The sequence below is a fragment of the Balaenoptera borealis genome, assembly GCF_965194805.1.
Source record: "Balaenoptera borealis genome assembly, contig: HAP1_SCAFFOLD_1224, whole genome shotgun sequence".
NCBI lineage: Eukaryota > Metazoa > Chordata > Mammalia > Artiodactyla > Balaenopteridae > Balaenoptera > Balaenoptera borealis.
Window position 1 is genome coordinate 151,473 of NW_028122992.1, and position 8,286 is coordinate 159,758.

At 46.5% G+C, this 8,286-nt stretch overlaps 1 pseudogene across 1 annotated transcript; it reads right to left on the reverse strand.

The window, feature by feature from the left end:
* Window positions 1-464: 464 nt before the first annotated feature.
* LOC309621933 (uncharacterized protein C2orf78 pseudogene) lies at window positions 465-7,390 on the reverse strand (annotated as a pseudogene). The gene is made up of 3 exons: window positions 7,307-7,390; window positions 3,777-4,411; window positions 465-2,372 (listed from the first exon to the last, which is right to left on the reverse strand). The product of its transcript is annotated as an uncharacterized protein C2orf78 pseudogene (transcript).
* Between the last annotated feature and the right edge of the window lie 896 nt (window positions 7,391-8,286).

An 8,286-nucleotide genomic window follows, 5' to 3' on the forward strand; every position in this document is an offset into this window, starting at 1 on the left:
AACCTCTTGTTTTCTGAAATACCTATCTGGTGGTTGTGAGACTTAAGGCCAGCGTCCCCGAGAGACTTTTTCTATTTCTCCTAGTAAACCTAGACTCATCTTCTGTCACCTTCAACTCTACTCCAATTGTGTTCTTTCAACCCAGACCTCTGACCCTGCTTTTTACTTCTGCCATTTCATCCTCGCTCCTGCTTCCTTTCCTAAATCCATACGTCTCTTTTGGCCTTCCTAGCCCTGGGCCAAGTTCCTTCCTCTTTGCTCAGTTTTTACCCCTTTCCTTCATTCTCCCATCCAACTTTCAGTCCTTCCTTTCTCACGCCCCAGTTAGCAGCATCTGAAAATTCGAAAGGTTTGTTACTCGTCTATTAATTGTATTCCATTTACTTATTCAGTTCTATACCTATCTTACCTGTGTATGGAAGAACAGCTGGTAGCCAAGGTGGCACCAAGAATCCTAGCAGCTCTCACTTGACGTATCCGTAGTAGTCGGCAATTTCCATTTCGTTTTCCCTCTCGGTGAAAAATTGCAGCTTGCCCGAAGAGGTGTATCTGGCAGCATTCTCCCGTTGTTGTTGAGCCCGCCTCTTCATGGCCTCTCGCTCTGGCCTCTGCTCTTGTTCGATGGGCTTTGACATGACTGGCTCAGGCACGTTGGGTTCCCTCCATGGAACTCGTTGCTTGCTGAAGTCTTGGAGTAGAAATTGGGTTTGGAGCTTGGGTGGGGACTGGCGCTTATTCACAGCAGGGGGAACAGGCTCCCGCTGGAGAGGAGCGCCAGATGAAGTTTTGGAGGGTGCAGGCCTAGGAGCAGCAGACTGAGGGACACGAGGCTGGGTATGGTTGGTCCAAGCCGGTTGGGTTGGGTTGGTCACAGTTGGCTGAGCTGGTTTGGCGGGGCCTGGCAAAGAGGCAGGAGCTGGCTGGGATGAATTGACTGCAGCAGGTTGAGCTGAGTCAGTAGAACCAGGCTGGGCACGGTAAGCCCCAGCAGGCCGATGTGAGGCCAGAGACTGTGGCCTCCGAGGAGCGGGTCGAGCTTGAGGCTTGTCCCAGGCAGAAAAAGGCAGAGGTATCAACTTGACCTTCCCAGGAGGAGGCCGCTCATACTGGGCTGGAGACGGACACTCTGTTTCAGCACTGCTGTCTGGTTTCTGGGCTTGGACTTGCGTTTTCTCAGGACCCTTCCCCTCACGTGGGGTATGCCGCCATGGCTGGATAGCTGGGGGTGGCTGGGGGTCTTTGGGGTTGCTTGACTTTCCCAAGAGCCGACAGGAAGAGAGCCCAGTTTTCGTCTCATTCTTCTTCCCCAGCGCATGAAGAACCTTCACAGACTCCAGCATGCGCACGCCAAGGGAGGTTCGAGGCTTTTGAAAGCTCTGTTGGAGAAGCTCAGTTTGGTGTTCCTTTCGCTTCGTGTGGGGGATTGCTGGCTTCTCTTCTGCCTTGACTTTGTTCCCTGACTGCTTGTTCTCCTCAGCCTTGTTTCTCCCTCTGGTCCTTTTGGTCTTTTCCTGCCCGTGGCTCTTAGTTTTGCTGATCTTTCTGGATGCAGCTTTCTGAGGTTTGCCTTGAGAGTGCTTGGCCGTGTTCACAGGAGCCCTGTCACTGACTGCAGCGTGGCATATAACCACTTCTCCCCCTAACAGGCACTCTGGATTCTTTGGCTGGATTTTGGCCTTGGGAGCGCCACTGATAGGCTCAGAGGCTTTCTGTTTGTTCTTCCTGGGTTGATCAGAGGGAACCTTTATGACACTTGGCTTTTCCTGCACCTGATTCACCTTAATGGCTCTGGTGTCTTTAGCTTTGATCACGTTGGGACCTTGGGATTGATCAAGATCTTTCAAAGGATTAAAGAGCTGGGGAAGGTGAATATCCTCCGCCAGTGTAGTAATGTCTGCAAGACCACTGCTAGGTTCAATCCCATTTTCAAGTGTCCCTAGGTCCTGACGACTCCGGCTGTTCTCTCCCAGATCAGCATTTTCAGAACCAGGCTGCTCCTCTTGGCTGAGGGGATCGGTGCAGGCCAGCGGCTGGTGACTATCAGGGATTCCTAAAGGGAGTAGTGGAGGATCTTGGTTCTCTGTTGGGATCTGGTAGGCATCCAGAGGCTTTGAAAGCTTGGTTTTGATATCATCCACGTGCTTACTCTCTATTTGTCCCTGGCTTGGAGCTGGAGGCAGGGCCAGGAGACGCCTGGCACTCTGGACTGGAGCTGTCACTGAAATGTCCCCAAGTTCAGATGGTGGGTTACTCTCAAGTATGTGGCTGTTTCTGCTACTGCAGGACTTGGGGAGTTCTTGACTTTGTGTCACACAAAACGTCTGGCTTGGAGGTTGCAATCCCAGGGAATTTTTCATCACCAGGGGGGAGGTCTCCATCCCTACAAAGGGATCAAGGGAGAAGTCAGTCCCTGGTAAGTGAGATGCTCCCCCTAAACACCAACACAGCAGTCGTGTACCTTTCAAGGGGTTCAGGGGCAAGATGGGCAAGGCATTTCTACTAACTCTTCTTAAGGATCACGGACAGTGCCCTATGCTACGAGGTAAGCGGTGACTGTTGTAATTCTTACTGGTGAGCCTTTCCTGTCGCTGATTCTCGGCTCGCTTTGTATTTCATAGGACTGTTTATAAGTCCAATACAAAATGAGTCTTATTTTTAAAAACCTGAAATGTTTTACAAAGCCTAGCATTCTCATATAGGGTCCTTTCCATTCTCCCCACTTTCCCGAGAGGCCAAGAACACGTCACACCATGAACTAGGAGAGGGGGTAGAGCCCTTGCTGATGAAATACATCAACAAAGACAGAGTCTTAGCCTGCTTGCTCTCTGGACAGGATCTCGGACCACAAGGTCTTCAATCCTGGTATAAATGAAGGAAGTGAGGACAGTTCAACTGGCACTCTCATAACAAGAGTTCTGAAACACCTTCCGAAGAGACTATAGCAGTAGATGAGGGAAGGGAGTGCTACAGTGTGGCAGTACAGGGGGAACGATCGGCTACAGCAGTGAAAAGTGTGGTACCGATTGGTGTGCTCTCGGGGTTCTTGTACATGTAGCATAGATGACCTCTACAGTGGCCCTCCCACCGTCCCACCTGCATTAGGTGTTCTTTTTTTTTTGTAATTTATGTTTATGTATTTATTTACTGTTTGAACTTATTTATTCTACGTATTTATGTTTTTGGCTGCACTGGGTCTCTCATTGCTGTGCACGGGCTTTCTCTAGTTGGTGGCTAGCGGGGGCTACTCTTGGTTGCGGTGTGCGGGCTTCTCATCGCGGTGGCTTCTCTTGTTGCGGAGCATGGGCTGTAGGCACGTGGGCTTCGGTAGTTGAGGCTCACGGGCTCTAGAATGCAGGCTCCGTCGTTGTGGCACATGCGCTTAGTTGCTGCACGGCATGTGGGATCTTCGCAGACCAGGGCTCGAACCCGTGTCCCCCGCATTGCATTGGCAGGCGGATTCTTAACCACGGCGCCACCAGGGAAGCCCTAGGTGTTCTCATAGAGAGTCTAAAAACAGAGGGCACTGAGCGAAGGTAGTGGTTATTAAAGGCTCAGGATCTGAATTCTACCTGCCTCTACACCCCTTCCCAGCTGTCGATTTGACCCCATTTTTGAATGCCGACCTCATTCTTCAACTTTCTCTGGCGTTTGTTATACTCACCTTGAAAACTTGTTTCTGTGATGCGTTGAGCAGACACAGGGTGGCAGACTGCAGAGGTGGAAGCTGGTGGTCGGATATTTGTGGGCTGAATCTCCTTCGGTCCCATTCCCATTTCTGGTTGCCCAGAGGCCCGACTTCCTGTGTATGACGCCGAGCCGTAGGATTGCGGGCAGGAGCCAAGTTCTCCATACAGTAAAGACCCCAGTGTGCCTTGGTTATAGTAATATACCTGGCTTCCTTCCTGGCAGGGAAGTGGCAGGCGGCTCTGCCCCTGATTTGGAATCTGAGATGGTGTTCCCTGAGCAAGGCTGGCAGAAAGCGATGGATGTAGAGGGACCATGTTCTTGGCGTCTGAAGTTTTATCATCCTGGGCTGCCAGAAACATGGAGGAGGCAGCTGTGTGGCGGTCAGTGAGTGCCAGAGTAAAGTCTCCGAGTGAAGAAGAATTCTTTTCAGTGCTTGCTGTGATGTCCCACTCAAGAACACCTGGATAGGAAGCAGCTGAAGTGGAGATCTGGCTGTGGTCAGTAACTCCAGATAACATAGTCGTGCTAGAATGTTGGTAAAGGTAGGCACTACCCATGAGTGTCTGGAAAGGGGTACCAGTAGCCGATGCCGAACTGACGGCAGGGGCAGAGACTCTGGAGAAGTTGCAGACACTTCGTGTTAGGGAAGTTGCATTGCTCACCACAGGAGGAGAATGCTGCAGAGAATTTAGAGTTCCAAGTAGAGATGGATGTTGGAAATTTTCTGTAAGAACAAGAGGGTCATGAAAAACTCAGGGAGGTTGAGAAATTCTCACTACGTTTGAGGAACGGCATCATCTGAAGGTTCTTGCTATCAGGACACCTCTACTATCACTACTTCCTGAGAAACCCAAAATCAGACAGTTGATGATGGCTGTAAGGACTGAGCAGTTTTCCACTCTTCTCTATTCACTGCCTGTGCTCCCATCTTGGGCACAGACGGGCAGAAGAGCCAAGTGGTGTGGTTCAGAGATTGTTCTCTAGGCTGGAAGCAACCTTCTCCCTGCCCTGTCTTTCCCTTCAGCCTGCACTCGTATTGACTTCTATGCTATTTCCTAGACTGGAAGCATTTTAGAACTAGGAGGCCCTTAGAGAACTTCGATGTTCTCAGTCTCATTTCGTGAGTAAGGAAACTGAGGCTCAGAGAGGTCGGGTTGACTTGTTCAAGTTCTCTCATTATGTTAGTATCATTACCAGGTTTCAGAACCTAAGTATCCTGACTTCCTTGCCAGGACTCCACTCTGAGCATGATACTGCCAGAAAGCAGGAGAAATAGAACTTATAATATAGGCATTTTTTTTGTCCATTAGAAAACAGTACGGCTATTACCATTGTCGTCTTCAGTGTCTCCCTTTGCTTGTGCAGTTCCCACGCTATTACCTAGAGGTGACGTACAGCTCAGTCCAACTGGTGAATTGAAAGAGTCATTTTTGCCCTCTTCAAGCCTGGTTTCTCATCCTACCTCAAAATGATTACCCGAAAGTGGATTTCTTAAGTGCTTTTGGAAAGGGAAACGTTATCTGATTACTTCAGATTCCTCACCTATAAAGTGGTTATAACACCACCACCAATAATAATAGCAGTAATAATTAATAGATGAATAAGCTGATCTATTGCGTATGATTTATATGGAGGAAGATACAATAAGTTCTAGAAAGACAAAGAAAAATCATGACAAGCATATTACGTTAACGAAAAAGAAATCCATAGATATTAATGAAAACTGGGGTATGTGGCAAGTATCGAAGCCTAATGAATTTACTAACAAATGGCATTCTGTACCATCCATGCAATATTATGAAAGTGAATTTTGCCCACTCTATTTTAGTGAATACTATTAACCAGAAAACACGATGGAGGTGATAGAGGTGAATGAATTCCTAGCCAATGCATACAGACAGAGAAGGTATGTCAGTAAAAAATGCATAACAAGCAACAGAATGCAATAAATGTGCATGTATAGGTAGCCACAACACATATAGACAAGTATTTCAATGAAAACCGGTACGAAGCAGACAGCAAAATAATAAGTGTAAAAGAGTTTCATTATTGTGCTCCTTCATATTTTTACCCAGCAAGTAAGAGGTATTAAGCCTAGGAGAAATATATATTTCAATGAATATAGCTTATATAATAAGCAGAAAGGAAGCTTAAAATGTATCAGGAAGGTTTTTGGATTTATCCTAGAACTTAGATTAGAATCATCTTCAGCATCCAAGAAGATGGCATCCCAAAACCTCAAAAAACCATCATGCCTAGAATCCAATTAAAAAAGATTTTCGAATGTAAGAAAATCCACAGGACTCCACAATATGGTTTTCGATAAACGTGGATGTTTGTTTGTTTTGTTTCTTTGGCCGCGCCGCGTGGCCCTGGCCGTGAAAGCACCGAGTCCTAAGCACTGGACCGCCAGGGAATTCCCTAAGTGGGGGGAATTAGAGATGTGGGGCTTGACTTTTTCTTCTTCTTCTTCTTCTTCGGTAGCTAAGCTCTACAAGCGAACGATGGCTGTTGATGAATGTGCTCTCTGTGTTAGGAAGGAAATAACTGTAAAAATGAAAAGCAGCCTTGCCTTAGAACCTACATATCACACCAAGGAAAATAGTCCTTCTGATTCAATTTAGAAGATATCACTTAAAATGTTGAATTGGTGAAATGTCTACCTAGTTTAAAAATTAGAAAGAATAAAACACTGAAAAGCAGCCCCCTAGATAACCACTGTGGTTGCTTGTTTATAGGAGGCATCATTTCTAAAACGTATTTCTAAAATGTTTATATTCAAAACTGTCAAGTGGCCAACTGTATTCAGAGAGGCAATAAAAGAAAGAAAACGGAGTATGACTTTTCTGATAAGCTGCCTTTCCCGGTGATCCCCTGTTCTGGCCTTACTTTCCTTCTTAAGTCTGTTAATGTAAGGGTTTGCTACCATCAACTTGGTTTTGCCCTGCTCTGAGCAGGTTTCCCTCTGTGCTGTTTCTGCTTTAATTGAAAATCTTTGGTTCCCATCAGCATTCCATTGCAAACTCCGTTTTTCTTGAGAGCTCCTCTATGCTTTCCCTCTTCATTCTTACATTTTCTCCCATCTCTTGGTGCCTGTTGGCCTGTGCTAATGAAAACCGTCCTAAACTTCCTTACGCTCGACTCTGTGCCTCCCTGTAGAGCCCAGTACTCTCCATCCTCTCTCCCTATTCTCTCTTTTCAACTAGTCGAAATCCTAGTGGAGGGAGACCATTAGAGATGAAACATCTTGGTATATATTGCTAGTTTTCTATGTCCCCTGGCTTTTCTATGTTTCTGTTGAAACACTCTTGAGAAGTGTCTGATTTCGTTTTCTACATGGGTACCCTTTAAGGCTCAATACTGGAAAAGAAGGGGATCAGAGTGATCAACCCAACGTGGTATCCTAACGTAACAGTTAAGGAAAGCAACAGGCTTTGTGAGACAGCCAGTGATTTGTCCAAAGTCACACAGATAGTAAACGTCAAAGTCAAAAGTGAAATTAGGTCTCCAGACGTGTAGTTCAATACTTTCCCTCATTATTCCATGCTATTTTGAATCTCCTACTCAATTTAGGGGCAAAAGAATCGAACGCAAAACTTTCCAAAGTTTCTTTTCTTACCTGACATGGTCAGAGAAGAGGAAGCATCCACTGCAGGTACCAGGGATGAGGAGACAACACTAGAGGATGTCCGAGTGGCTGCAGCTGAACGGCGCACGTGTCCAGTACAGAGGTCACTGGTTACTGGTCCAAACAGCTCCACGGAAACCCCAAGACTCTACCAAGTGGTAGTAGGTTTGGTAGGAGAGTGATGTCACAAAGCAGGCAGTTGAAAGGTATGAGAGAGCCAATAGGGAGGTCCGATCCCCAACAGGAAGGCGGGCTTGGGTGAAGAGAGTGTAGGAGAGCTAAAACAACACCTGAGTTTCTGAGCTCTGGGGAGGAAATCCTAGAAGACAGATTTACCTCCCCCAGGCTCTTCCATTAGGGAAATCATTGCCACATTTCTTACAGACGTTCATTAATACACTGAACTAAGTTACTTATATTCTACAGAGTATTCTATTTTATGTATCATATACTTAGAGCTATATAGATCTTCTTTAATTAATAATCCTTAGGAAGGAAAGAGCCATCTAGTTTGAACTATTACAGTTGTTCTGAAATCATATGTGTCTAATGAGTGAACTGATAGCAGCTTTTAAGGAGCCAAAGTAGGGATTAAGAAGCTCTCTTTGTAACTTGGTTCAAGAGTAGGGTGAAGTTTCTTGAGTGTACCTTGTGGAGAATGTTGTGGTCCAAGGCTCTTCTCTTTTAGTTTCTTCTCCTTGACTCCTACCTTCCTTGGGCTGGGCTAGGCTGGGGGCCAGGTTGGACTTGCGACTTAACATTTCACTTCCGCTTTCTCTTTTTTTTTTCTCTTCCATTATGGGCATTGCTTCGAGGACAAGCCTTGATCTTGCATTGGACGTTACTTCCTGTCACCTTCCAGCAGCAGGAGTCTTCTTTTCAGTGCTTGATGCTTCACGAAATAGACTCTGCCCGTTGGCAGCAAATACCAGAGAGCTAGGAGACAGAGCTGGTTGCAGACCTTTCCTCTT